The 27,252-nt window shown below is 39.3% G+C and overlaps 2 protein-coding genes across 2 annotated transcripts in view; one reads left to right on the top strand and one right to left on the bottom strand.

Annotated features, from left to right (window-relative positions):
• Nucleotides 1-27,252, bottom strand: part of RWDD2B (RWD domain containing 2B) — a 1,177,964-nt gene that overhangs the window by 217,408 nt on the left and 933,304 nt on the right. The window lies entirely within an intron of this gene.
• The window catches only part of BACH1 (BTB domain and CNC homolog 1), a 96,563-nt gene continuing 93,327 nt past the window's right edge, over nucleotides 24,017-27,252 (top strand). The window contains exon 1 of the mRNA XM_050784725.1: nucleotides 24,017-24,312. The gene's annotated coding sequence lies outside the window, so the exon portion shown is untranslated. The remainder of the gene's footprint in view (nucleotides 24,313-27,252) is intronic.

The following is a 27,252-nucleotide window of genomic DNA, read 5'->3' as shown; positions in this document are numbered from 1 at the left end:
TTATTTTGTGATATATCTTTGTAATACTTTTCTTATTCCACTGTTGAATTATTTTTTTCTTCTGAGGCATCAATTAACATTTGTTGGGCTCTCTATTTTTGTCCTCCATATCTAGCAGTTTCTCTATGATTCTTTAAGCACCTCATGTTTATTTGCATTACTGTGTAATTATCACAATCTTTTTTCTAAATGTAAGTATATTGATTTTGTTTTCTGCTCTTTTGATCTTACTCATTTTTAACTTGTGATTTAAGCTTGCTTATTTTTGATGACATTATTTTGGTTCTTATTTTGTTTTCTAAGCGTAGTGTTTTCCTGTTTCATATTACAGCATTCTTTATATTCTAATTTTTGTGCTCTCATTTTGTCAAATTCGAGTGGCTATTGTAAGCTTGTCCTATTACTCAAAGCTCTTTTGAAAATGTTCCTTCTTTACTGCAGTTGAGTCATATAAAAGAATAAACAACAAAAATAAAGATTTTTTTAAAAAAAGAAAACTAAAGAAAATGTTCCTTCTGTTTCTTGTTTGCATTAGTTTTTTTCTCCTTAAGATTAGGTTGTTTATTTGGTATCTAGCTAATGTTGGTCTTGTAAAATAAAGTGGGAAGTGTTTCCTCCTCTTCTAAGGAAGAGGTTATGTGGAATTTGTGCTATTTCTTTTTTAAATGTTTGGTAGAACTGATTGGTGAAATAATTTGTCCAGGAGATATCTTTTACGGATGTTTTAAACTATCAATTCAATTTCTTTAATAGCTTTAGGACTACCCAGATTATCTATTTCATCTTAGGTAAGCTTTGGTATTTATTGATTTTGGAGAAATTGTTCCATTTTATCTCAGTTGTCAAATGTGTGTGTATAGAGTTATTTGTAGCCTTTACATATTATCTTTTTTTCACATCCATGGGGTTTGTAGTCATGTATTCTTTCATTCCTGATCTTGGTAATCAAGTCAGTCCTAAATAATAGAAATTTTCAGTTGATAGAATTCCAAGAAAATTAGATTTTATCTCAAAGTAATACAATAAGACCTCTAGATCTTGAAATCGATGTATCTCAAATTAATATGTTCAAAAGGAATTTCATCATCTGTCTTCCAATTCCTTTTGCTGTTACATACCATTCTTTTTCAAATTTCACTTATCCAAGACAAAAACTGGGGTACTTCACTACCCCCTTTCCCTAACCCCCGAACTGGTGCCTTAGTTTTGTAACTTTGCCTTTTTAATATCTCTAGGAGGCATTCCATCTTCTCCAACCTATCTGCACTGCACTGGTTCAGATTCCCTTTACTTCTGTCCAGGATTATTTCAGAAACCTCTAAATGATTTTTCTGCCTTTGGCTTTAGCTTCCTTGTAAAGTATTCTCTATGTTGTAGCCAAGCCATATTTTAAAAGTATGATTCTAGGAATATTATCTTCCCCTCACTCTCATGAAAATCCTTTAGAGTTCGCCTTAGTCTTTTAGGCTGCTATAACAAAAATCCATAAACTAGGTGGCTTATAAACAACAAACATTTGTTTCACACAGTTCTAGAGCCTGAGAAGTCGACGATCAAGATGCCAGCACATTCAGTGTGTGGTGAGGGTCTGTTTCTGGTTCACAGAAGACGTCGTCTAGCTGTGTCCTCACATGGTGGAAGGCTCAAGCTAGCTCTCTGAAGCATCTTTTACAAGGGCATTCATCCCATAATGAAGTCTCTACCCTCATGACCTAATCACTCCACAAAAGGTCACACTTCCTAATACCATCATGTTGGGGGTTAGGATTTCACCATATGAATTTTGGGGGAAACAAACAGAGCATAGCAGAGGCCTTCTGCAGTAGTTGAGATAGAGAATAAACTCCCAGGCACATTTGCTGTTACTGTTGTTTGTTTGTGATCAGACCCCTGCCAGTGTCTATTTTCACATCTTGCCACTCTCTTGTTTTTGTACTCCAGCCATCCTGACCCATTGAGTTTATTTTACCAAGACTTTATTCATCTCTGTGCCTTTGCACAAATTGTTCTTTAGGCTCAGGGTACTCTCCCTTGTCACAGTTCCTCTCCTGAACAAGACATGCTTAAAAGATCCAAGAGTAAGCTCCTTTGGTGGCCTCTCTGACCTTCCTCATCTCAGTCCCCTGTGTACTCTCAAAATATCCTGTGTACACTGTTTGACACTTCTTATATTTTACTTGTCTAAGCCTGCTTCAGGCAGAGACTGTATCTTTTTCATATTTATCTTGGTACATAGTAAGTACTCAATAATTATGGAGTGAAGATGAAATCTTCTGCATTAAGGGATATGATATTCCAACTGGAAAAGTTAAAAATTGTAATGTGAGAATAATATCTTCAATTAATTTTGTTTGATTGCATATTTTCATTTTGCCCTTATAGTAACTCTGTGAATTAACAGGAATCCTCAACTTAATAGAGAAACAAAATGAGGTATGGGAGGATTGATAATTTTCCCAAAGTAACTCAGCTAATAAGTGGCTGAACCAGGAGTCTGGTATGTGGTTGTCTTAATTTAAAGCTGTTTTCTTCCCACTCTAACGTCAAGCTCAGTATTGGAGAATAAAGAGTAAGAGAACCTGAAGACATTTTAAATGTGCTCATACCCCCAGTATTAGGTAAATTACTTTTCAGGGTATAAAGGTCTCCTGGATGTGTTGTCAGAGACAGTAGGGAACTGCAGAGATGAAAGAAGGCTGGAAATGTGCAAATATTTAAAAAGTGTATCTGAGAAATCCTTTGCTCAGAATTTTTTATTAGCTAGATCATTGTTGCACATTTGGAATAGAAGATGGCAATCAATCAGGACTGATATATATTTCCTTCAAATAGATCAGGTAAAGTAAACTCTGATTTTCTTTCTATTCTAAGTTTCCTAGATTGTCTGATCACAATAAAGTAGCAGACAAAATGTTCACTTATTTGTTCTGGGACCACCCCTCCCCCACCCACCAGTTGTCATCATTGGGCCAAAATCCACATGGAATAAGATAAAGTAACCAACAAATTCAAATGAATTAGCAAGGACCGGTCTCAAGACTGTCTACAAAAAGAATGGTCAGATCTCAACTCTAAGTCCTCAAAGGCTTCGTCTTCCATGACCCAAGTGGGCGGCCTCCATCTCTATTATCATTGTATGGTGTCTACCGCATCCTATAATGTACTTATCCTTCCATGCACCCTGAACATTTCCACAATATCCTAGCAGAGTGAAGAGGCATCTTGCCTAGAAACATGGGAGTTTTCGAAGGGATAAGGGATAAGGATTTCTTCATTGTCATGACCTTTTGCACATGATTTGGTGGTGTGTCCCACTATCTGGGTCTTGTGGTTTCCTTACAGACAGTTTCTGCTGTTGTTTTTGTGGTTGGTTCCTCCTTTGGCCTTCTTATCCTTTAGATATCTGTGCAGTTCTTCTTTTTCTTCTTTCCGTAAAAGTAACAATAAACAGCACAAAGGAACCCCTGGCAACCTTTATTATTGTATTATACCTGAATAAAGCCTATTTTAATAATCTTATGAGCAAGATAAAAGCATGTGGGATGGCTACATTTGATGCTCCAGATGAATTTTTAAGTAGTTGGACAATCACACAAAAAGGGCATAAACCAAGGGAGGTCAATCTTAAAAGAAGTTTCTTTAGTTCTTTTTTTCTTGGACTTCTGTGAAAAATGTTATCAGAGACTTGAATATAAACATAAAAGCCACATTTATCAAATTAAAAAATTTATAATGCAAAAAGCTGCCAGGTTAGCCAAAAGAACTTTTTTTTTTTTTTCCTTCTTCTAGTTGAAGATGAAAATTCTAAGTAATCTTACCAGGTCGGATAACTGGCTATGAAATGGCATGAAATATGTAAGTTACTATTGTCAGCTGGAAAAGAGCAATTCTACAATGATAAGATATAAGATCTGAAGATCTTTGTGGCAGCAGCTTTTGTAAAAACAAAAATAAGACATAAACAAATCAACTAATTATGAATTTGCTTTAAGACTGAAATACCACATGGTCCCCAAAAGCTGAGACAGTCACTGCAGATATTGAAGATCTGCATTCCATAAACTACGTGTTTTATCTCCAGTGTTCAGCTCAATGTATTGTGCTTGGTAGATTCTTAATTATTTGTTCAGTAGCAATTATAATGATCAGGTCTTTGCAGGAATATTAAAATTTGTCTGTTACACTTTAATGGTCAGTTGTTAATGTGGAGTGCACACAAATAATAATGATAGATCAGCAGGGAGGGTCTAAAAACCACATACTAGGAAGTCCAATGGAAGAATTAGGTGTGTACAGAAGAGAAGGTTAATAAGAGAGAGGCTATTTTATTATAATAGACTGTCTTATTCAGTCCCAAGGGAAGTATTCTGCTGTTATAGAGAGGAAGGTTTAAACTCAAGAAGAGCTCTCTATAATTAATAAAAGACAATGATATAGACTTGTATTAGTTTGTTTTCATACAGCTATAAAGAGCTACCTGAGACTGGGTAATTTATAAAGAAAGCAGTTTTAATTGACTTACACTTCCACATAGCTGGAGAGGCCTCAGGAAACTTATAATCATGGCAGAAGGTAAAGGAGAAGCAAGCACCTTCTTCACAAGGCAGCAGGAGAGAGAATAAGGTGGGAAGTGCCACGCTTTAAACCATCAGATCTCGTGAGAACTCACTGTCATGAAAATAGCAGAGGGAAACCCACCCCCATGATCCAACCACTTCCCACCAGGTTCCTCTCCTGACACGTAGGGATTACAATTTGAGATGAGATTTGGGTTGAGGGGGCACAGAGCCAAGCCATATCAGGACTATTGCATGACCAGAAATTAGGCATGTTGTAGGGAACATTTCTGTCTATATATTTAGTGTAGTGATTTAGCTTGGATGGCCTTTCCAACTCAAAGATTCTATATTGGGTAGTAAGAGTGAGTCTACTTTTTTGTATAATAATAAATATCTGGGCTATATGCACTTTTTTCATTTTCAACAACATTACTAAAATACCTTTTCACAGATTAAGCCAAACAATGGGGTTTCTAATTCTTTCTTACTATATTACAGTTTTATTTTTTACAGTTTGTTAAGAGATCACTAGACAATTACATTACTAATATCCATTATTCTGTCAACATGTAGCTATCTCTGTTGGTTTTTAAAATGCTTGAATATTTTCTGAATTTAAGAAGTGATTTTACAGTATTCTCAAGTATTCAGATCATTATGATTATTTGCAAAACCAATCATATGTTTCTGTTTCTGTGTATTTTACAATTTTTTTTCACGATGTAAGTGAACACTGAGAATTAAGTTTTTTGGAAAATGCTCGTTTTTATTAGATGGTGCCCAGAATATCTCAATAATGAAAAGTTGAGTATGTTGGAGTTAAACAATTGCCTGCCCTCAATGCAGCGCTTATTTCAGCTTGCTAACAGCACCAGTCAGCAGTTTGCTATTCTGAGTGTTTACTACCACATCCCTGACATATTTTACCCTGGAATCCCAGGACTCTGTGTTTTCTGGCTATGCTCGGCCTCACTGGCTTCTTCGCAGCTGCCTCTCCCTCATTCTCATCTTAACTGTGGCCACACCCAAAGGAAGGATTTGTAATTCTCTTCTTTGCAATTTTCTGCTTAGAGGTCTCCTCTGCTTCCATGCCTTAAATGGAGAAGCCCCAGTTCTTCACCCATGGCCCTGCCATCAATCTCCCAGCTCTGTGTGAAGGCTCTCCATTGAAATTAACAGGTCTAACATCCACCTCATCATGTTTCTCCTCACAAGAAAACTTTGGGATCTTCTCTGTTTCTACCAGTGATTCAACCTTTCTCTCAGTCACTAAATCTCAGATATATTGTAACCACCCAATGGGTTCACCTTGCCTGCTACCTAGACAGAGTCTATCAAGACAGGGGAATTGCAATAGAGAAATAATAATTTACACAGAGCTGGCTGTGTGGGGGACCAGAGTTTCATTATTACTCAGTCTCCCTGAGCATTTGGATATCAGAGTTTTGTTTGTTTGTTTTTGAGATGGAGTCTCGTTTTGTTGCCAGGATAGAGTGCAGTGGCGCGATCTCAGCTCACTGCAACCTCTGCCTCCCTGGTTCAAGTGATTCTCCTGCCTCAGCCTCTCTAGTAGGTGGGACTACAGATGCCTGCCACCACGCCCAGCTCATTTTTCTATTTCTAGTAGAGACGGGGTTTCACCATGTTGGCCAGGATGGTCTCGATCTCTTGACCTTGTGACCCACCTGTCTCGATCTCCCAAAGTGCTTGGATTACAGGCTTGAGCTACTGGGCCTGGCCCAGAGTGTTTAAGGATAATTTGGTGGGTGAGGGAAGGCCAGTGAATTGAGAGTGCTGACTGGCTGGGTGAGAGATGAAATCATGGCAAGTTGAAGCTGTCCTCTTGTGCTGTGTCAATTCCTGGGTGGGAGGCCACAAGATCAGATGAGCCAGTTCATCAGTCTGGGTGCTGCCAGCTGATCCATCAAAATGTCTGCAAAATATCTCAAGCACTAATCCTATGAGCAGTTTAGGGAGGGTCAGAATCCTGTAGCCTCCAGCTGCATAAGTCCTAAAACATAATTTCAAATCTCGTGGCTAATAGATCCTATAAAGACGGTTTAGTCCCCAGGCAAGAAGGTTTGTTTTGGGAAAGGGCTGTTATGGTCTTTGTTGGAAACTATAAACTAAGTTCCTCCCAAAGTTCAACCTATGCCCAGGAAGGAATAAGTACAGCTTAAAGGTTAGAAGGAAGATGAAGTTGGTTACGTCAGATCTCTTTCACTGTCTCAGTCATAATTTTGCAAAGGCAGTTTCAATGTCACAGTTCCTCTTCCTTCTTGGGGAGGCAGTATCCCATAATTGTTAAGAGCACACCCTCTGACTCAAGCCATCTAGGTTCAAATCCTAGCCCTTCCCTTCGCCAGTTGCTGAACTCGAACAAGTTGTTTAGCCTCTTCAAGTCCCATTTTTCATATCCGTAAAATGGAGATCGTAACAAACTGTAAATGTCAATGATGTCCACAGAGTTGGACCAAGTGTTATGAATCTGACAGCCAAAACTTCCAGACTGGCTGTGCCATTATTTCAGTTATTCTGACATGGCTCTAATGCAATGTGGACGTCAACAAAGCATTAAAAGTGAGAGACAGATCAGTAAGCAACGTAAGCTTAGTAAGAGTAAGCAACTCCCTAAGGGTGGAGTTTTAAATATGCACTAAAACTGTGAGGAAGCTAATATACTGTATTAGTTCACTAGGGCTGCCAGAATAAAGTGCCAGAAGGACACTAGGTGACTCAGAAAACGAAAATTTGTTTTCTCACAGTTCTGGAGGCTGAATCTGAGATCACGGTGTCAGCAGGTTGACTTCTGAGGCCCCTCTCCCTGGCTTGTAGGTCTGTGACTTCAGATTGTCTTCCCTCTGGGTGCCTGTGTCCTAATCTTGTAAGGACACCAGTCAGATTACATTAGGACCCATGCCAATAACCTCATTTTACCTTAATTACCTCTTTAAAGGCTTTATGTCTGTGAAAGCAAACTAAATACAACCTGAGAAAGATTCCCTACTTCTATATTTAAGTCCTTGTGGATGAACCGTAACCTAACTTAATAGGCAGACAAAACTGAAAACCTAACTTAGTAGTAGGCACCTGTAACAATAACTAAGTCCTGGCGAATCCCAGCAGCCATACTTCAACCATTCATATACTGCTTAGGGTTTAAACTGTGTTCAACTAAGGCAAACACCAACCTGTAACCAATCCAGCCATTCTCTACCTCACTTCCAAATTCTGTACGTCATTTCTCTCTCTCTCTCTCTCTTTTTTTTTTTTTTTTTTTTTGGTCTATAAATCATCTTCCACCACATGGCTGCGCTGGAGTCTTTGTGAATCTGCTGTGATTTGGGGGCTATCTGCTTCGCTAAACGTTCGTTGCTCAACTAAACTCCTTTAAATTTAAATCGGCTAAAGTTTTTCTTTTATCATGTCCCAAAACAGGAACATTCTGAGGTACTAGAGGTTTGGAGTTGAACATATACATTTGGGGGAGGTTGCAGGAAGACAATTCAGCCCATAGCATATACCTACCTGAGGTCTTAACTGGTAAACAAACAAAAAACCAACCCAGTTATAGTTTTAAATTTGTTTCTGTTTTATTTCCCATGAGGTAGTCTGAAAGAACCTGAGGAATCCAGGTGCTTTTCAAAGCAGTACTTGTGTGGTGTTTCATCACTGCCTCTCAGGTGGTGGGAAATGAAACTCGGAAGGGCCCATTTGGTTTCTATGATACTAGCTTTCCTCACCTTTCTTTGGGAGAGTGATTTTGAAACTACGGGCTAGAAAAGACTTTTGGATTATGTGTGAGCTATGCTCTCTCTCTGGCACTCCTACTACGCTTTGTGATTGTGAAAAGGAGTGATTCAAAATCTAAGCTGTTAGAACTCTCAATTATTTTGAGCCATAAGGAAATGTGAATTATGGAGCCTCAGTCACAAGACAGGCAGTGTAAACTAGGCAGCTGTGAACTTTTTGTAGTATTTTTGATTGTCTGAATTGTCTTTTCCCTTACCTACATTATTTTGTAAAATGTTGTAAATGGTTGTAGGACGTGCGAAAGGTGTAGCTCGCCTGCTTGGTCGCCCCAAAGCTCAAATCCCAAGGGGGAAGCATGCAGACAGGCAGGTGCAGAGGCCAGCACAAGCACTTTTGGGCTCCGGTCCTACCACAGAGTCTAGGGGTTGGCTCTCTGTGACTCCCGAAACCCATGTGGGCATGTGTTACAAAGCTCTTTCAGATTCGTTGTCTGCAGACATCTTGAGTGTTAATCAGCTTAACGGACCCTCTGCGTTATTGTAAGGGCAGGGGGCCAGTGTGACAACTTCCTGTATCCCAAGCTCTTGTCCAGTGTCCTGAAAGAATCAGATCACACACAGGCTTGAAGGTTGAGTGCAAGGTTTTATGGAATGGCTGTACCTGAGATGGATGGGGAGCCAGAAGTGGGGTTGGAGTGGGAAGGTGGTCTTTCCCTGGAGTCGGGCATCCAGTGGCCTAACTCTTCTCCAGCCACCCCTGGCTGAGCTCCCCTAGGATTCCAGACATCCTTCCTTTTCTCACTTTCCCTGCCGCATTGTTCCACTATCACTGGTCTGCTGGTCTTGATGTCCAGCTTCTTGTGTGTGTGCCCTCTAAGGTCTTGGGTTTATGTGGGGGCAGGATGGGGGGCGCATGGCAGGCCAAAAGGCAAAATTTGGCCCTGAAAACAGAAATGCCTGTCCTCCTTTAGGGCTGTGGGTCTTCAGGCTTGAGGGTGGGCCCTTTGCTGGGAACTGCCCTCTTCTACCCAGTATTTCCCTGTCTCCTGTCCATATCAGTGAAGGATGCCAGGGAAGACCCCTTCCCTCTTACTGTTGACTTTCATTATAGATTAACCTCTTTCTTCTCACACAAAAACTTTGTGGCCATCTCAATGCCTCAAGATGGAATGCTAAGCACACTCTTCTAAAATGAAAAGGAAATGAAAACGAGCAATAAAGAGAAGAAAACAAGCTGCATGGAAAAGAAAACACACTGTAACTGATTAATTTGTTGTAACTCATAAACCAGCCCTGTATTGAAAATGTTGTAATCTTGTTAAATTTCTTTGCTTTTTCCTATATAAAAGAGAATTTAGCTTTTAACTTCAGAGCACTACCCCCATTTCTCTGGGATGGAACATCCAGAAATGGCCATTCCCAGCTTTTTGCTTGAATAAACTCTCTAAAATTGGAATCTGACCCTTTTGATTATTTCAGGTTGACATGATCAGGAGTTGGCTATAAAGTCACTGTTCTGGCAAAGACTGAATTTCTGTCCTAATATCAATCCAACACCACTGTTGCCCCGATACATACTGCATTATTGTGGAAGGTTTAAAATCAAGCTACTTAGTATTTTCCCTTTTGTAGAAGTGGGTTTTAATTACTTCAAGGATCAGGTTTATGGTCTGGGGTGGGGGCTCCAGGGATGTGGGGAGGGTGGCGTCACAAGGAATTTTCCTCCAAAATGAGTGTAAGCTCAAGTCCTCTCTTGTGTCTGCTTTGCCTTACTTTTCAGAGAAAGAACCCAAGTTGCATGCAATCGCACTTCCTATCTAGCTTCTCATTGTCTCTTAATTTTCAAACTTGTTTTCATCCCTATTAACAGCCAAGTCATAGAATCATTTTCAGAAGCATTTCAGGTGCTTCAGGATTTTTGAAACCCTTTAGCTTGCCTGGTTTGAGTGTGTCACAGGTTAGTAAACCCTCAAAGCTATGCTAAGGTCATGGTTATTGTGCGGTTTATGCCAAGAGAAACTGGTCATAGTCTACCCCAAGTAGCAATAACGGGGACCCTGAGGGGCAGTCGGGAGAAGTGACTAAATGAATCCAGCAAGCTCTAGAGAAACATTTCCTCTTGATAAGTTCACTATTTTGTGAAAGTCAAATGCAACCAAATGCCAGGGGAAAGAACGTCTCCCACTGGTGTTTGATGATATTTGTAGAATTAAGTGAAATTGTGTTTCTGGTGGTTGAAAGTGTCTGTCTGTGATTTCATGTATTCTATTTTGCTGAATAGGTACTTAGGATCTGATTTGGGAGGAAATGAAAGCATGACCACTGGCAAGGGTCAGAAACAGCTACAGGCATTGGCATTTTCTGTCTATTTCTAAGATCGTTTTGTCAATCTGGTATTTGGAAACAACTTTCAGTCTACCTGCAGGCATTTAAAATGAGTTCTTTACCTTGTTTCTCATAGAAAAACTTAATTTAGCTGCATCCACACCAGGCAAGTTTTGTTTTCAGTATTTGTCAGTATTTTTCTTAATCACTTCCCTCATCTTCCTTCCTCTCTGAGCCCCTCCTTTTCAACCTCCTGCAGTTCCCCACCCCAGCCCCTAATGGAGTGTGATGTATTATACTTACACTTTATGAAATTCTCATTAGGCAGGATCCTGACAATTGGCAATAATAGTTGACTTGCAGAATTCTCAAATATGAAGTTTCAATGGCTTGTACATCATGTGGTTGACTTTCTTTCCTCCCACATGTGGATAATGTCCACACAACAGTATCTCATGCCCCTATTCTTTGTGAAAACATGTGGAAAAGTCAACGGCTTAGGTGGATCAATTGTCAATAACAACAATGTTGCAGATTCATAAGCCCTTCCTGTTGTAGTCACACCTTCTCTCTGACTTTAGGGGCCCCTACAAAGTCCTTGTATTTATTTCAGAATAGGCTAGCATAGAGACTTAAAGAAGAGCTCTCAGCATCAGTCAGGAATTCATCAGTCAGGCCCTGAGCCCTCCCTCTGCCATACTGTCATTGACTTTGGCCTTAGGTGGGTCATTTTGCATCTCTGGGCTCAGTTTCCCCACCCTTAAAAGAAGACTGGCCTGTCAGGAGTTCTAGCATTCTTGTGATAGGTCGTCCTTGTTGGACAATGCTTGTTTTGTTCCCATTAAGTTTTATTTGCCAGTGAGTTCCTTCTCATCCTTTTGTAGATTCTGTAAGACCCGGGGTGAGTCTAGCCAAAGAGTGAATCAAGCTGGGCTAGTCAAAGAATGAATCCTCTTTGCTCCTACACTTCTGAAGAATAACTCACTCCAGAGGCAGGAGGAACCACCTCTGATTAAGCCAGTGAGCATGTAGCTGGCTATCCTTATGAGCCCCAGGCCCCACCACCAGATCTAAGCTTGTCAAGGAATGGGGTGTTCCTTCCATAGTTCTGCTTCAGATCTGCTTCCCAGCCCTGTCTGTCCTTCCTGGATTAGGCAGCAGCATTCTAGGAACAAATCCCCTTTGCTCAGCCATGCGTCGCTGCCTTCCAACTCATTTTCTGAATCTCACGGTTCTTGTCTCCTCCCTGCTGGTCCTGGCAAGACTGAATTTGTCAGGCCCTGTTGAGTTCCTGTGGCCTGGTGCATGTGGTTAGGACCTAGGTTGCTTTTGGCTTCTGTAGGTATTTTTAAGTACTTTTAATTGATTGGAAAAACATGCTAACTTTGAGTTTTAAAGTATTTGTAATTATACCCCCAAGGCCACTGACTTAGCAGTAGGGTTGTCAAAGAGCCATTAATAAGCAAATTAAAAGGAAGAGGTGGAGCCGTAAAAGCAGTTGCAGAACTAGAAGCCAAAAGAAGCACTTTCTGTTTAGTGACGCTAATAGCCCTGACTGTGTGTGGCTATTCCCTGGACTCCTGAGCTGGAGGACAAGTGAACTTACTATGTGTTCAAAGAAATGTTTGCTGTGGGGCAAGTATAAACCTATGCTGTGCCCCACTCCTTCAAGGCTGATCTATTTCATGGCTACTTCCAGAATTGTGGAACAGGTGACCTCCAGGATAACTATGGCTTATCTTACAGCAACATAGTTCATCTAGGATAGAAAATGGTACCTTTTATCCCTGGTGCCTTCTGACTACAGGTGACATAGTGCTTGAACCAATCCTATCTAATCTCTTTGAGCTTATTTTTAGAATAAAAGCCAAGCCTCTCATGGAATGGGATGCCCTTAGAGATGGAATGCTTATTTCAGTGCAGTTGTAAGTTACTGCTTCATGGTGTCATATATATTAGTCAGTTTCACTGCAATAATATATAGTCTCCAAATCTCGGGCTCACGCCAATAAATTTTCATTTTCCACTTGCATTACATAGTGATGGTTGTGCATTGATTGCCACAATTCTGCTCCCAGTGTCTTCTCTTTCAGAAATATAGCCATGTATATTTGGGACCTGCTCTTTTTGTTTCCTAACTGCATTTTTGCACCCAGTAGCTGTCTGCACTCCATCTCCTTCCCTGTCCTCTTCCCAGCTTCTAGTAACCATCATTTTACTCTTTACCTCCATGAGTTCAATTGTTTTGATTCCTAAGTCTCACATATGAGTGAGAACCTGTAAAATTTATCTTTCTGTGCCTGGCTTTGAGACTGCTGTTTCTGTGGCAGAGAGAAAAACAGAGAATTGGCTGGAAAATGTCATGCTTCAAAGTGTTTGCTTGAACTGGCACACTGTCACCTCTGCTTACATTTCATTGGCCCAGACACATCATGTTGCCAAGCCTGAAAACATGGCAGAGAAATATTCTCCACGTATGGAGAGGCACCGCAAGTCATTCGGAAATGGGTTGGATGTGTAATCACTTTCAGGGAAGAAAGCCAGTATGGGGAATAACAGTCCCATTGATCATCAGTTTCACATGCTAGACAGGTAACTTCATGAGAAAGGCCATGCTCTGGACAGAAGCCTCTGATCCATAAATCTGTCTTTCCTATCCTTGAGTGCTGTTATATAAGGAAGACAGGGGAGAATAGCTCTTTGATTTTTATATTTGGGAAGGCCTGCGCCAAGATTCCTTTTATGAGATGGGGTCTGTTTTTATTCTAACACCCTTGAGGTTCACTTATTCCTGCCTTAGACCATGTCTGCTCTTCTGCAAATTGCTCAATTTGTTTGGATTGATCTTTTGATTGCGGTTGATGGCTTTGGCGTTAATAAATGTTTTGCTCTTCTTTCAGCTGACTCTCAAATGTGCTCTTGCAGATGCAAAATCACTGTGGTTTGGCACCAGACCAGAAGATGTAGGAATCAGTATCAGCAGAGATCTGGCCTTCTTGGTCCCAGGCAGATTCAAGAAGTAGAGGATTATGGGAGAAGAGCTAGATGTAGGAATAAACGCATCTATTTCCTTGTTTTAAGAGGGACTATAAAAGTTAACATTTTTTTCTTCACTTTCCACAGGTGAATTTGTTTTTGGACCATTTTGCTGTTTTAGTGTGTCTTTCTCATGGAACATATAGCTTAGATGGTGAAATTATTTTTCTTGACTTTTAGACTTTCTGGAAAGTCAAAGAGGATGGGTGTTTCTGATCTGCGACAACAATGAACTTTTTATAATAACTTGAAATAGGAAAAAGATCTGATTGCAGTATAGAATAATCAGAAAATTTCCTTCTCTTTGCAGAAATCAAAATTATTTCCAGCATATGTGAAACAATCTTTGCTAATAAAGTAATACAAACCCTCCAGTAATTATTTCTTTTTATTAGTTTGTAAAAGAATAGATATTTATAATACATAATGTCATTAAACTTTTTTCCATATGTACATGGTTATTGTCACCCAAAGCAGTGGTCTTTTATTGGAAAAAGAATTGCATGGGAACATCTGCTTAAACCCCTTCCCTTCACCATCCCGTTTTGCATTTGTCAGTTTCCTTGTCTGATCTCCTACAGGGACTTGAGATTTGAGAGAAGTTTAATTTCCAGCCGTTTTCTGTTCTGTCTCCACATTTTACATAGTGCCTTTTGTGGCATTTTTTGGTTTTGTTTTTGGGTTTTTTTTTTTTTTTTGAGACAGAGTCTCCCTCTGTCACGCAGGCTGGAGTGTGGTGGTGCGATCTCAGCTCACTGCAACCTCTGCTTCCAGGGTTCAAGCAATTCTCCTACCTCAGCTTCCCAAGTTGCTGGGATTACAGGCGTCTGCCACCACCCCCAGCTAATTTTCGTGTTTTAGTAGAGACGAGGTTTTGCCATGTTGGCCGGGCTTGTCTCGAACTCCTGACCTCAAGTGATCTGCCCACCTTGGCCTCCCAAAGCGAAGGAAAGAAGGTTGGGAACTCGGGGCAGGCATTCCCCTATCTATTGCCTGGTCTGCATTTGTTGTTCTTTTCTTTTCTGGAACAAGACTGTATTTTGCTCATTCATTGGCGTAGTTATTCATTCTATTCAATACAAATGCCACAAAAGTCCGGGTGCGGTGGTTCACACCTGTAATCCTATCACTTTGGGAGGCCAAGGTGGGCAGATCACTTTAGTGTCTTATTCTACTCCACCAGCAAAAGGAGTAGTGTCTTAGAATTAGGGTTTTACAATATAAATATATGTTTACAGCAACATACTTATAATGAGGGTGGTTTTCTCTTAAAAAGAACTATGCTAACATACTTTATATAATTGCAATGAATTTGTTTTTCACTGTTTATAACTTCTTAAAAAATACACTGGGCATGAGAAGACCTATCCCAAAGCAGGAAAATCTTATATTAAACTGTAATTATGTCAGTTATGTCATGAAATCGTAAATGGCGGCTTTCTGTCAAAATGTGCTATATTTCCTTAGACAGAAGACGATGAATGTTCAGGATAACTCACTGATGTCTCTTTAAGCTGACATATTTGGAAGAATTCCCAAATAGTTTTCGTGGTCAGAGAGATTCTCATTATGCAAGCTACCCCTGAGCAAGAGGCTCTGGGGACTTTGCCCAACCTGTAACATTCAGATGAGTTGCTGATTGTTTAAGTAGCTAACTCATGTGAATCCTCTTTCCATGTATGGCAGCATTTATTTAAAATTATTTATTGAATGCTTTCTATGTGCCAGGCCCATTTCCAAGTACTGGAAATTCCTGGTGAACAAATCCTACACATATTACTACCCTTAGGGAGCTTACACTCTGGCATGAGGCCTCCAAACAACACATTCTGGCAAGTGAGGCTGGTAATTTTTAAGGATTAAAGAGCTCAGAGTTATCAGAGTGTTGACCAGGCGTGGTGGCTCATGCCTGTAATCCCAACACTCTGGGAGGCCAAGGTGCGCAGATCACCTGAGGTCTGGAGTTTGGTACAAGCCTGGCCAACGTGGTGAAACCTGGCCTCTATTAAAAATACAAATATCTGGGCATGGTGGCGGGCCCCTGTAATCCCAGCTACTTGGGAGGTTAAGGCAGGAGAATGGCTTGAACTCGGGAGGCAGAGGTTGCAGTGAGCTGAGATCTAGCCATTGCTCTCCAGCCTGGCTGACGGAGCAAGACTCTGTCTCAAAAAAAAAAAAAAAAAATTATTAGAGTGTAGATTTATGTATTAAGCATCTTTCAAAAGACCTTACACACTTACAGTTTACATTATTAATGTACTACATTTCTTGACAAATAATTTATTGCTGTTTGTCTTCCAGTCCCCATTCTATAAGATATATATGCAAAGTCAGGAAACAAAATAAACTTTTCTTAAAACAGTATGTTATCTTCAAATAATATGCCTTCAGGTGAAGTGGGTTTGCTCTAGATTTAAAATAATGGGTGTAATTGCTGATCTAGAAAAAAATAACTTATAAAACATTATTGACTGTCCAAAAATTCTGACAGCATAGGAAACTTAGTATATTCATTATATTTTTGAAGGGGACTGGAAGTTGAAGAAATGCAGATTATATTTTTTGAAAATTATCTGAATCCATTTGTGTTGCTATAAAGGAATATCTGTGACTGGGTAATTTATAAAGAAAAGAGGTTTATTTGGCTCACACTTCTGTAGCCCATACAAGAAGCATGACACCAACATCTGAATCTGGTGAGGATCTCAGGCTGCTTTCACTCATGATGGAAGGTGAAGGGAAGCCAGTGTGTTCAGAAATCATTCAACAAGAGAAGAGGCAAGAGAGGCAGGAGGCGCCAGGCTCTTTTCAACAATCAGCTCTCGCAGGAACTGATAGAGCAAGAACTCATTACCATAAGGATAGTACCAAGCCATTCTTGAGAAATTCACTCCCATGGTCTAAACACCTCCCCTTAGGCCTCATCTCCAGCACTGGGGATCAAAGTTCAATGTGGGGTTTGGGGAGACAAACACCCAAACTGTAGCAAAAATATAAGTGACACACTGTTGAAAGATGGATTTATCCTATGTTTCTTTCTCTCTCTCTTTTTTTTTTTTTTTTTTTTGAGAAGGAGCCTTGCTCTGTTGCCCAGCAGTGGCGTGATCTAGGTTCACTGCAACCTCCACCTCCCAGGTTTAAGCAATTCTTCTACCTCAGCCTCCTGAGTAGCTGGGATTACAGGCGGGCACTGTATTGCAAAGCTAATTTTTGTATTTTTAGTAGAGATGGGGTTTCACCATTTTGGCCAGGCTGTTCACCCCAGTGACTCTCCCCTTAAACAATTGGCAGTTGTAGGAAGGAGCAAAAGATACACAATTGTGCGGCAAACAAGGGTAGTATCCCATTACTTGTTATTTAGGATTCCGTGGCATGTACTTATTCTTGAATAATTTACTCAAAAAAAAAAAAAATGAGAAGCTTCCAAATCTTGGCAATTACGTGTAGTAATTCCTTCCTTTTGGGTAAACACCTAGCAGTGGGATTGCTGGATCATGTTCTAGTTCTATTTTTAATTGTTTGAGGAGCTTCCATATTATTCTTATACTGGCTATGGAGAATAATTTACATTCTAATTTAGTACTAATTTACATTCCCACCGACAGCGTACAAGGGTTCCTTTTTCTCCACTTGAATAAGATCTAATATTTAATAGCACAACAGGGTGATTACAGCCAACAATAATTTATCGTGCATTTAAAAATAACTAAAAGAGTATAAATGAAATGTTTGTAACATAAATAAATGATAAATGCTTGAGGTGATGGATACTCGGTTTACCCTAATGTGATTATTACACATTGTATGCCTGTATCAAAATATCTCATGTACCCCATAAATATGTACACCTACTGTATACCCATAATTTTTTAAAGTAAGCACTTTCAGGAAGGCTGCTTCTCAGACTTCACAAACATTGCATTTTTATACTTTCATAGTTGCAAAATATAAATCAGTTTTGTTAAAGGTGGTGCGTGAGAGAGTAGGAAGATGAGGTCCAGAAGATTTCATGTATTTTAACATGTTCCTCAGGAAACTTCAAATGGATATCTGTAAATTTTAAGAAGCCACCCTAGGAGACCGCAAAATAAGTCTGTGGTCACCCGCTGCTCACAAACAGAGCGTGAGGCAGAGGGCACTGTTTGGATGCGTCCTCTATCCAGCTGGAAAGCCAGAAATATTATTTTCATAGTCAAATGATTAAAATAGTAATGGTTTATTTACTCCCCCCAAGCGTAGTTGGGAAATACATGAGGTTAAAATTTAGGCATCTGAGTTTATGTTTCTCCTCCTCCAACTATGAAGGTAAGTTGGTCTCTCCCTGTGCCCATCGTGGCAAGTGTCTGCCCAGGCCCTTGACCAGAGAGACAGGAAGCAATGATGACAGAGCCAGGCAAGCCCAGACCTCACATGAGCCTCCTCTGTAATTTTAGACAGTTCTGGAAACTGGACCATCAGCCTTAATTGCCTATGCCGGGAATCCTGTGCACACCAGGCCATATTTCTCAGCAGCTTGCCTGTGCCATGCCCCTAAAAAACAGCTCAGACCTGCTCCACAGGGACATTCATCTTGTCAGCTGAAGAGGGTGAGCTCATTTTAGGCACGTTGCTGTAAACAACTGAAAGATCCACTCTCCTAAGCATAGACCTGACTCAACTATGTCTCTGCAAATGGTCTCCCTTTTGCAACACAGCTGCACAGAGAAGCTACACACTTTCACCTTCCAGCAGATCTTGGTCAGATACATCGCAGTGAACTTCCCACTCTCTTCCCACTCTCTCCAAACTCGGTCACTGAAACCACAACCACCCCACCACTGTAACAAAAGAACCAATTTCAATGGTTCAACGCCATTCCTAAACTGTGTCTCTCAGGCTGGAACAAATGAACAAGCTCCTTGTGCCATCAGCATTAATATTTGCGGTGTCAAGTGGGCATTGTATAGATTTTCCCCACTATCCACACATCAGATTGTGAGGTAGATAGAAGGGTGTGATGGCCGTTTGACAGATAAGAAAGCCAAGTTAAAATCGGTTGCCCAAAGTTATAGCTTACAGCGACAGAACTGGCCCGTGAATTCATTACCTTTTCATTCCACTACAGTATCAGTCAAATGTTAAAAACAAGCCCCAAAATATATTTCCATATATGTTTTATTTTCGTCCTGGGATTTTGAGCTGTCTTGTCAATATTAATTTACTTAAGTTTCAAAAGAATACTACTACTACTATTGAAGGTTCTATTACTACGTCTGAGTGACTGTATGCTAAAAGGTATGCTAAAATATGTTTTGAGAAGTGTTCAATGAATATGTAAAATTCATGATTTCTAACCAATTAAAATTTTGTATTCATGATAAATAGGTTAAGAAAGAGACAATATACCACATTTTTATTTGATGCTTTTTAACAATTATGAAGAAAAAACTGATGAGAAAAAGTACAGATTATACTCTTAGATTTTTTTTCTTTTTCTTTTGTCTTGTTTTGTTTTGAGACAGGGTCTTGCTCTGTCTCCCAGGCTGTAGTGCCATCATGGCTCACTGCATGCAGCCTTCACCTTCTGGGCTCAAGTGATCCTCCCACCACAGCCTTCTGAGTAGCTGGGACTACAGGTGCATGCCACTATGCCTGGCTAATTTTTAATTTTTTTGTGGAGGCGGGGTCTTGCTGTGTTGACTAGGCTGGTCTCAAACTCCTGGGATTACAGGCGTGAGCAACCACAACCAGCCCAGACTGTAATCTTAAATACATTTTTCAAACATATGTTAAGAACTAGTTGTGTGCAGGCTACTTTGCTAAAGAGTATCTATTCATTGGAATGTTCAGTTTTGAGGAAATAGTTATTGTATAGGTTTATCAATGGCCATTATCTTGAGTAAACTAAAATATTTACATAAATGATCTTGAGAGGAGATTGACAACAAAGAGCCAGGTTATAGAGCAATCTTCTCTGGAACCTGGATTTGTTCGGATGAATGATTGTATAATGATGTCCAGTGGGAATTGTAGGATGTGACAGCTGTTTGACAGCCTGTCGATTTTACAAATGAAGCAACTGGAGCCAAGTGAAGTTATGTCTTGCTCAAGCTTCTAAGGATAAGCTGAGTCTGAAACCTAGATTTTCTTTTATTTTTCTTTATTTTACTTTTTACAGATTTAGGAGATACAAGTGCAATTATGTCACATCAATATAGTGTATGGTGGTGAAGTCTGAGCTTTTAGTGTAACCGTCACCTGAATTTTGTACATTGTACCCATTAAGTAATTTTCATCCCTCACCCTCTTCCCACCCTTCCACCTTTCTGAGTCTGCAATGTCTACTATTCTTTATGTTGATGTATACACATCATTTAGGCCTCACTTATAAGTGAGAACATGCAGTATTTGACTTTGAGTTATTTCACTTAAGATAATAGACTCCAGTTCCATCCATGTTGCTGCAAAAGACATGATTTCATTCTTTTTTATGGCCGAATAGTATTCCATGCTGTGTGTGTGTGTAAACATATATATATATATATATCACATTTTCTTTATCCGGTCATCCCTTGATGGACATACAGGTTGATTTCATATCCCTGATATTGTGACTAGTGCTTCCATAAACATACAAGTGCAAGTATCTTTTTGATATGATGATTCCAGATTTTCTGATAGTAAGCCATTTACTGGTTTCAGCAAACCCTAGGTTCTCTTCTAAAGGAAAAATTTCTCCACCTGGCAGCTTTGCAAAATTTAATCAGGGAAATGAATCTGAGGTTGGCCACTCCCAAGGCAGAGAAGAACTTGGATGTGCTTCTGAGGGATATTTTTTCCCATCAAGAAATAACACAGGAAATTATAGTAACACATTTTAAATTTAAAATCGCATTTAAATTGATTATACAAGGTGAAAATGAAAATGGGAAATATTTCTTCACTTGTCTTAAGAACGTCCATATGAAGATTTCTCATACTTTAAAATTTTTATGATAAAGGTGAGGAAATGTAGCTAGTAAGCTTTGATTTGACCTCTGGTGACAAAGCGTATTTCACCATTTTCCAAACTGGGAAACTGGTTTATGTCCTAATTTCAATTCCTTATAACACTATATTTCTTGAGTTAATCGAAAATAACAATTGTCCAGTTTTATTTCATGCAGTATTCAATTACTATTTCCCATTGACTGTATAATGATTTTTGTTCACATATGGAAAATAGCAAAAAGTGGGATACATATTGTTTAATGATTTTTTTTTTCTAATAGAAATTTTTTTTCTTTTTTTTTGATGTGGAGTCTCACTCTGTTGCCCAGGCTGGAGTGCAGTGGTGTAATCTTGGCTTACTGCAGCCTCCGCCTCCTGGATTCAAGTGATTCTTGTGCCTCAGCCTCCCAAGTAGCTGGGATTGTAGGCATGTGCCGCCATGCCCGGCTCATTTTTGTATTTCTGTGGTGACAGGGTTTCACCATGTGGCCCAGGCTGGTCTTGAACTCCTGACCTCAGGTGATCCACTGGCCTCGGCCTCCCAAAGTGCTAGATTACAGGTGTGAGCCACCAGGCCTGGCCGAACTTCTGTCTTTTGGTTACATGAACTTCTATTTCGAGTTTCCAGATAATTTAATTTTTATTTATCTTTAATTTTTAATTTTTATATAGTATTTTAGTAACAGACATTAAGCTCCCTATTGCACGTCTCCTATTTTCAGTCTATTCACTATTAGATACAGTGACACTGAATCTTCATTCATAAGAGGAAGAGCTTATTTCCTCATTTTTGTCATAGTTCCCAAAGTGCTTTTTTTGGATGATTTCATTTCTTCTTCCAAGAAGAAAATTGGTCAACCTTCCTTTAAAAGTTATATTGTACGTCAAGTGTTCTAATGTTTCATTGAGTCATAAATGAGAAACAGAATTTATTATAACGTAGCTTTCATTCTGTGTGGAGAGCTGTGTGGGTGGGTGTTAGCATTATTTATTTATTTATTTTTAAAAAGACAAACACTCCTTTATTCTCCTGTTCCAGATTCTAGAAATCTGGAGTTCCATCTGAGCTCCTAAAATCGTGTAATTTATGTCCATCTCTGCCTTCCTGATAAGAAGGCTATACGCAGAGATTTTTAGAACAAGACTTGTTCAGCTTGAGCTAGAACTAAACTTTTTATTTATTTTCACATTTAAAGTAAACTGTTCCAGCTTTCAAATTTGTTTTCCCTATAATCTGATTCTTTGGTGAAGAATAAAAAGAAGCAGCCAGAACTTTGTTTTTAAAAAGCATTGAGTAGGAGTATGTACTTTAAAACAAATCCAGTAATGATTGATGGTGATATCTATTTTACTGTAGAGATGTTGAAGAAATTTTACTATCTTACCGTATTAGATATTCTCAAATATGTTCAACTTTAAACCTTCAAAATTCATTCAGAAATTATTTACGTGTCTTCTTTATGATTATGATTCTGTATAAGAAATCATTTGAAAGAGATTCCCACTTCTTTAAAACCATCGCTTAGAAAACTTTATTTTTCCATTATAAAAGTACCACATTTTTATTAACAATATTCAGAACATATAAAAGACTTAAAACATACAAAATAATCCCAGCTATACACAATCACTGTTGATGTGTGGTATTTCTTTTTCTTTTCTTAAACATTTTCTCCCCTCTATATGTTTTTATTTATTGATTGGTTAAACTTCAACTTTTATTTTAGATACAGGGGGTACATGTGCAGGTTTGTTACATGGCTATATTTCATCCAGGTAATAAGCATAGTGCCTAATAGGTAGTTTTTCAATCCACACTCCCTCCCTCTCTATCTCTAGTAGTTCACAGTGTCTCTTTTTTCCATGTTTATGTCCATGTGTGCTCAATGTTTAGCTCCCACTTATAAGTGAGAGCATGTGGTATTTGGTTTTCTGTTCCTGCATTAGTTTGCTTAGGATTATGGCCTCCAACTCCATCCATGTTCCTGTGAAAGACGTGATGTCATTCTTTTTTATGGCTGCATAGTATTCCATGGTATGTCAGTATTGCATTTTCTTTGTCTAATCCACCACTGATGGGTATCTAGGTTGATTCCATGTCTTTGCCATTGTGAATAGTGTGGTGATGAACATATGAGTGCATGTGTCTCTTGAATATAATGATCTTATTTTCCTTTAGGTATATACCCAGTAATGGGATTGCTAGGTTGAATGGTAGCTCTGTTTTAAGTTCTTAGCGAAATCTCTGAACTGCTTTCTGCAGTGGCTTAACTAGTTTTCAATTCCACCAACAGTGTATGTGTTCTTTTTTCTCTGCAGCCTTCCAATTTTCTGTTTTTTGACTTTTTATTTTATTTTTTTTATTTTTTATTTTTTATTTATTTATTTTTTTTGAGACGGAGTCTTGCTCTGTCACCCAGGCTGGAGTGCAGTGGCCGGATTTCAGCTCACTGCAAGCTCCGCCTCCCGGGTTCACGCCATTCTCCTGCCTCAGCCTCCGGAGTAGCTGGGACTACAGGCGCCCGCCACCACGCCCGGCTAGTTTTTTGTATTTTTTAGTAGAGACGGGGTTTCACCGGGTTAGCCAGGATGGTCTCGATCACCTGACCTTGTGATCCGCCCGTCTCGGCCTCCCAAAGTGCTGGGATTACAGGCTTGAGCCACCGCGCCCGGCCTTTTTGACTTTTTAGTAATAGCCTTCTGACTGGTGTGTGATGATATTTCATTGTGGTTTTGATTTGCATTTATCTGATGATCTGTGATGATGAGTATTTTTTCATAGTTTGTTGGCTGCTTGTATATCTTCTTTTGAGAAATATCTGTTCATCTCCTTTGCCAGTTTTTTAATGGAATTATTTTCTTGTTGATTTAAGTTCCTAAACGATTTTGGATATTAGACTTTTGCTGGATGCACAGTTAGCAAATATTTTCTCCCATTCTGTAGGGTGTCTGTTTACTTTACTGGTAGTTTCTTTTGCTTCCCTGTATATATATATTTAAAACATTTTGATAATTATACTATATATGTATTTTTCCATGCCTTAATTTTATATGTAGTTTCAATAGAATTATTATATCAGTATTATTCTATCTCTGGGAAAGAGATAGGTGCCCAGATGGTTTTTAAAAGATGCCTAGCTAATTATTTGAAAGTATGATTTGGACATGATTTGATTTGGCAATGGCATAATTCATAGAGCTTGTCATAATTAATTTAGAATGCTATCTTTATGATATACTACATTCTCAAAGGAATTTGGGTCTATTTCTATACTTTGTTTTCTTCTATTGGTTTATCTCTCTAGTGGTAGCAGGCAGATTTGTAGATGATCCCCGCCTCCTGGTATTTATACCTGTGTGTAATCCCCTCCCCTTGAATGTGAGCTGGACCCAGTGACTTGCTTCTAATGAACTGAATACTGAAAAAGTGATGGGATGTCACTTCTGCAATTAGATTACAAAAACTGAGACTTCCATGTTACTGGTACTCTGTCGCTCGCTCTCATTCTCTCACTTGCTTGCTCTGCTAAAGCCACCTGCCATGTTGTGAGTTGCCCTGTGGAGAAACCCATGTGGCAAGGGAATGAGCAAGATCGCTAGCCAACAGCTGAGGAGGAACTAAGGCCATCATTCCAACAGCCTGCAAGGAACCGAATCCTTCTAGCAACCAAGTGAGTGAGCTTAGAAGCAGGTCTTACCCTAGTTGAGCCTTGAGATGACTGTGGCCCCAGTAGACACGTTGATTGCAGCCTTGTGAGACACCCATAGTCAGAGAACTCAGGTAATCATGCTCTGATTCCTGACCCACAAAACTTTGAGATAATAGGTGTGTGTTATTTTAAGTCAATATGTTTTGGGGAAATTTGTTATGCAGCAATAATTAACTAACACACTAACCCTGCCACAAAATGCTTTAGTTCCTGTAGTCTTATATGCTTTAATATTTGATAAAAATAGTTCTGTCTCATCTTATTTTTTCCAAACTTTTTCCTGTTTCATCTTCCAGGTGAACTTATTACAATTTTTTCAAATACCTCCTGAATTCCTGTTGCTTTTTAAATTGAATTTTTGAAGGTTGATTTGATAATTTTAGAGTTTTGAGTTTTTCTACATAGGGACATTTACTCAATTCTCCTTTTATGTCTCTTCAGTAAATTTGTAATATTTTCTTTTTATTTGTCCTGTATGTTAACTGCTAAGATGATTTCTAATTATTTGTTTTTGTCTTGTTATGAGGTTTTATTTAATCCTTTTTTTCTTATTATGATTTTGTAGATAGGTAAACTACTCATTTTTGTAAATAAATAACATTTTTAACCAGTCACATTATTTTATCCTTTTATGCAGTCCTGTAATCTCCAAATTATGACAGTTATGCATCTTTTCTAGTACATATACTCTCCTTATTTATTTGCTTGCATTAAATTTTACTTCCAGAACAGTGGGCAATAATTGTGATAGCACCATTGTTTTGTTTGTGAAATTTGAATGAAAAATTGAAAGTTTACTGTTAAATTTGTTGCTAGCTTTTGATGTGATTAAGTATAAGAATTGATCTATTTTGCTTTGTGTCAGAAATGGGTGTTGTATTTTATGTCATTTCTGCATTTATTGAGATATTTACCTGATTTTTTATGTGAACTACTAAAACTAGAAGTTATATAATAGATTCTCTAATGTTCACCAATGTAGCAACTATATAATATTTCACCAGGTTGTATACAAGATATACATTATAGCTTGTATATCTATGCAAGCCAGTTTTTGCTTTTGTAAACACCTATTTGACAAACATATTTACATAGATAACTTTATCCTTTGTTAAAAATTGTAATGGATAACACATGGAAATATCTGTATCTCAGGTACTTTACAATCTTTCTATTTACTAACTCATTTTTTAACAATTGCAATCACCTTATGAAATTGGTATTATTATGATATCCATTTTACAGATGAGATAACTGAGGCACAGAGGAGTTAAATAACTTGCCCAAGTGTATTAGTCCATTTTCACACTGCTGATAAAGACATACCCGAGACTGGGAAGAAAAAGATATTTAATTGGACTTATAGCTCCACATGGCTGGGGCGGCCTCAGAATCATGGCAGGAGGTGAAAGGCACTTCTTACATGGTGGAGGCGAGAGAAAAATGAGGAGGATGCAAAAGTGAAAACCTCTGATATAACCATCAGATCTCGTGAGACTTATTCACTACCATGAGAACAGTATGGGGGAACTGTTCCCATTATTCAAATTATCTCCCACTGAGTCCCTCCCACATCATGTGAGAATTATGGGAGTCCAATTCAAGATGAGATTTGGGTGGGGACACAGAGTCAAACCATATCATTCCACCCCTGGCCTCTTCAAATCTCATCCTCACATTTCAAAACCAACCATGCCATCCCAACAGTCCCTCAAAGTCTTAAGTCATTTCAGCATTAACCCGAAAGTCCCCAGTCCAACTCGTCTGATACAAGGCAAGTCTCTTCCACCTATGAGCCTGTAAAGTCAAAAGCAAGGTAGTTACTTCCTAGATACAATGGGATACAGATATTGGGTAAATACAGCCATTCCAATGGGAGAAATTGGCCAGAACAAAAGGGTTATGGGGCCCATGCAAGTCTGAAATCCAGCAGGGAAGTCAAATTTTAAAGCTCCAGAATGATCTCCTTTGATTCCATATCTCACATCCAGGTCATGCTGATGCAAGAGATAGGTTCCCATAGTCTTGGGCAGCTCTGCCCTTGTGGCTTTGCAGGGTATAGCCCCCCTCCTGGTTGCTTTCACGGGCTAGCATTGAGTGTCTGTGGCCTTTCCAGGTGTACATTGCAGGCTGTCGTTGGATCTACCATTTTGGGATCTGGAGGGCAGTAACCCTCTTCTCACAGCTCCACTAGGTGGTACACCAGTAGGGACTCTGTGTGGGGTCTCTGACCCCACATTTCCCTTCTGTACTGCCCTAGCAGAGGTTCTCCAAAGTTTGCCCTGCCTGTGTAGCAAACTATTGCCTGGGCATCCAGGTATTTCCATACATCTTCTGAAATCTAGGAGGAGGTTCCCAAACCTCAATTCTTGACTTCTGTGCAACTGCAGGCTCAACACCATGTGGAAACTGCCAAGGTTTGCACCCTCTGAAACCATGGGCAAAGCTGTACATTGGCCCCTTTTAGCAATGGCTGGAGCAGCTGGGACATAGGGCACCAAGTTCCTATGCTGCACACAGCATGAGGACCCTGGGCCCAGCCCATGAAACCATTTTTTCCTCCTATGCTTCCAGGTCTGTGATGGGAGGGGCTGCCTTGAAAATGTATGACATGCCCTGGAGACATTTTCCCCATTGTCTTGGGGATTAACATTCAACTTTTTGTTACTTAGGCAAATTTCTGCAGCCAGGTTGAATTTCTCCTCAGAAAAGTGGGTTTTTCTTTTCCACTGCATCATCAGGCTGCAAATTTTCTGAGCTTTTATGCTCTGTTTCCCTTTCAAAATGGAATGCTTTTAACAGCACCCAAGTCACCTCTTGAATGCTTTTCTGCTTAGAAATTTCTTCTACCAGATACTCTAAATCATCTCTCTCAAGTTCAAAGTTCCACAGATCTTTAAG

This window comes from Macaca thibetana, chromosome 3 (genome assembly GCF_024542745.1).
Source record: "Macaca thibetana thibetana isolate TM-01 chromosome 3, ASM2454274v1, whole genome shotgun sequence".
In the NCBI taxonomy this organism is placed as follows: Eukaryota; Metazoa; Chordata; class Mammalia; order Primates; family Cercopithecidae; genus Macaca; species Macaca thibetana.
The sequence above is the reverse complement of the archived record's forward strand: the minus strand, read 5'-3'. Positions and strand labels throughout refer to the sequence as shown.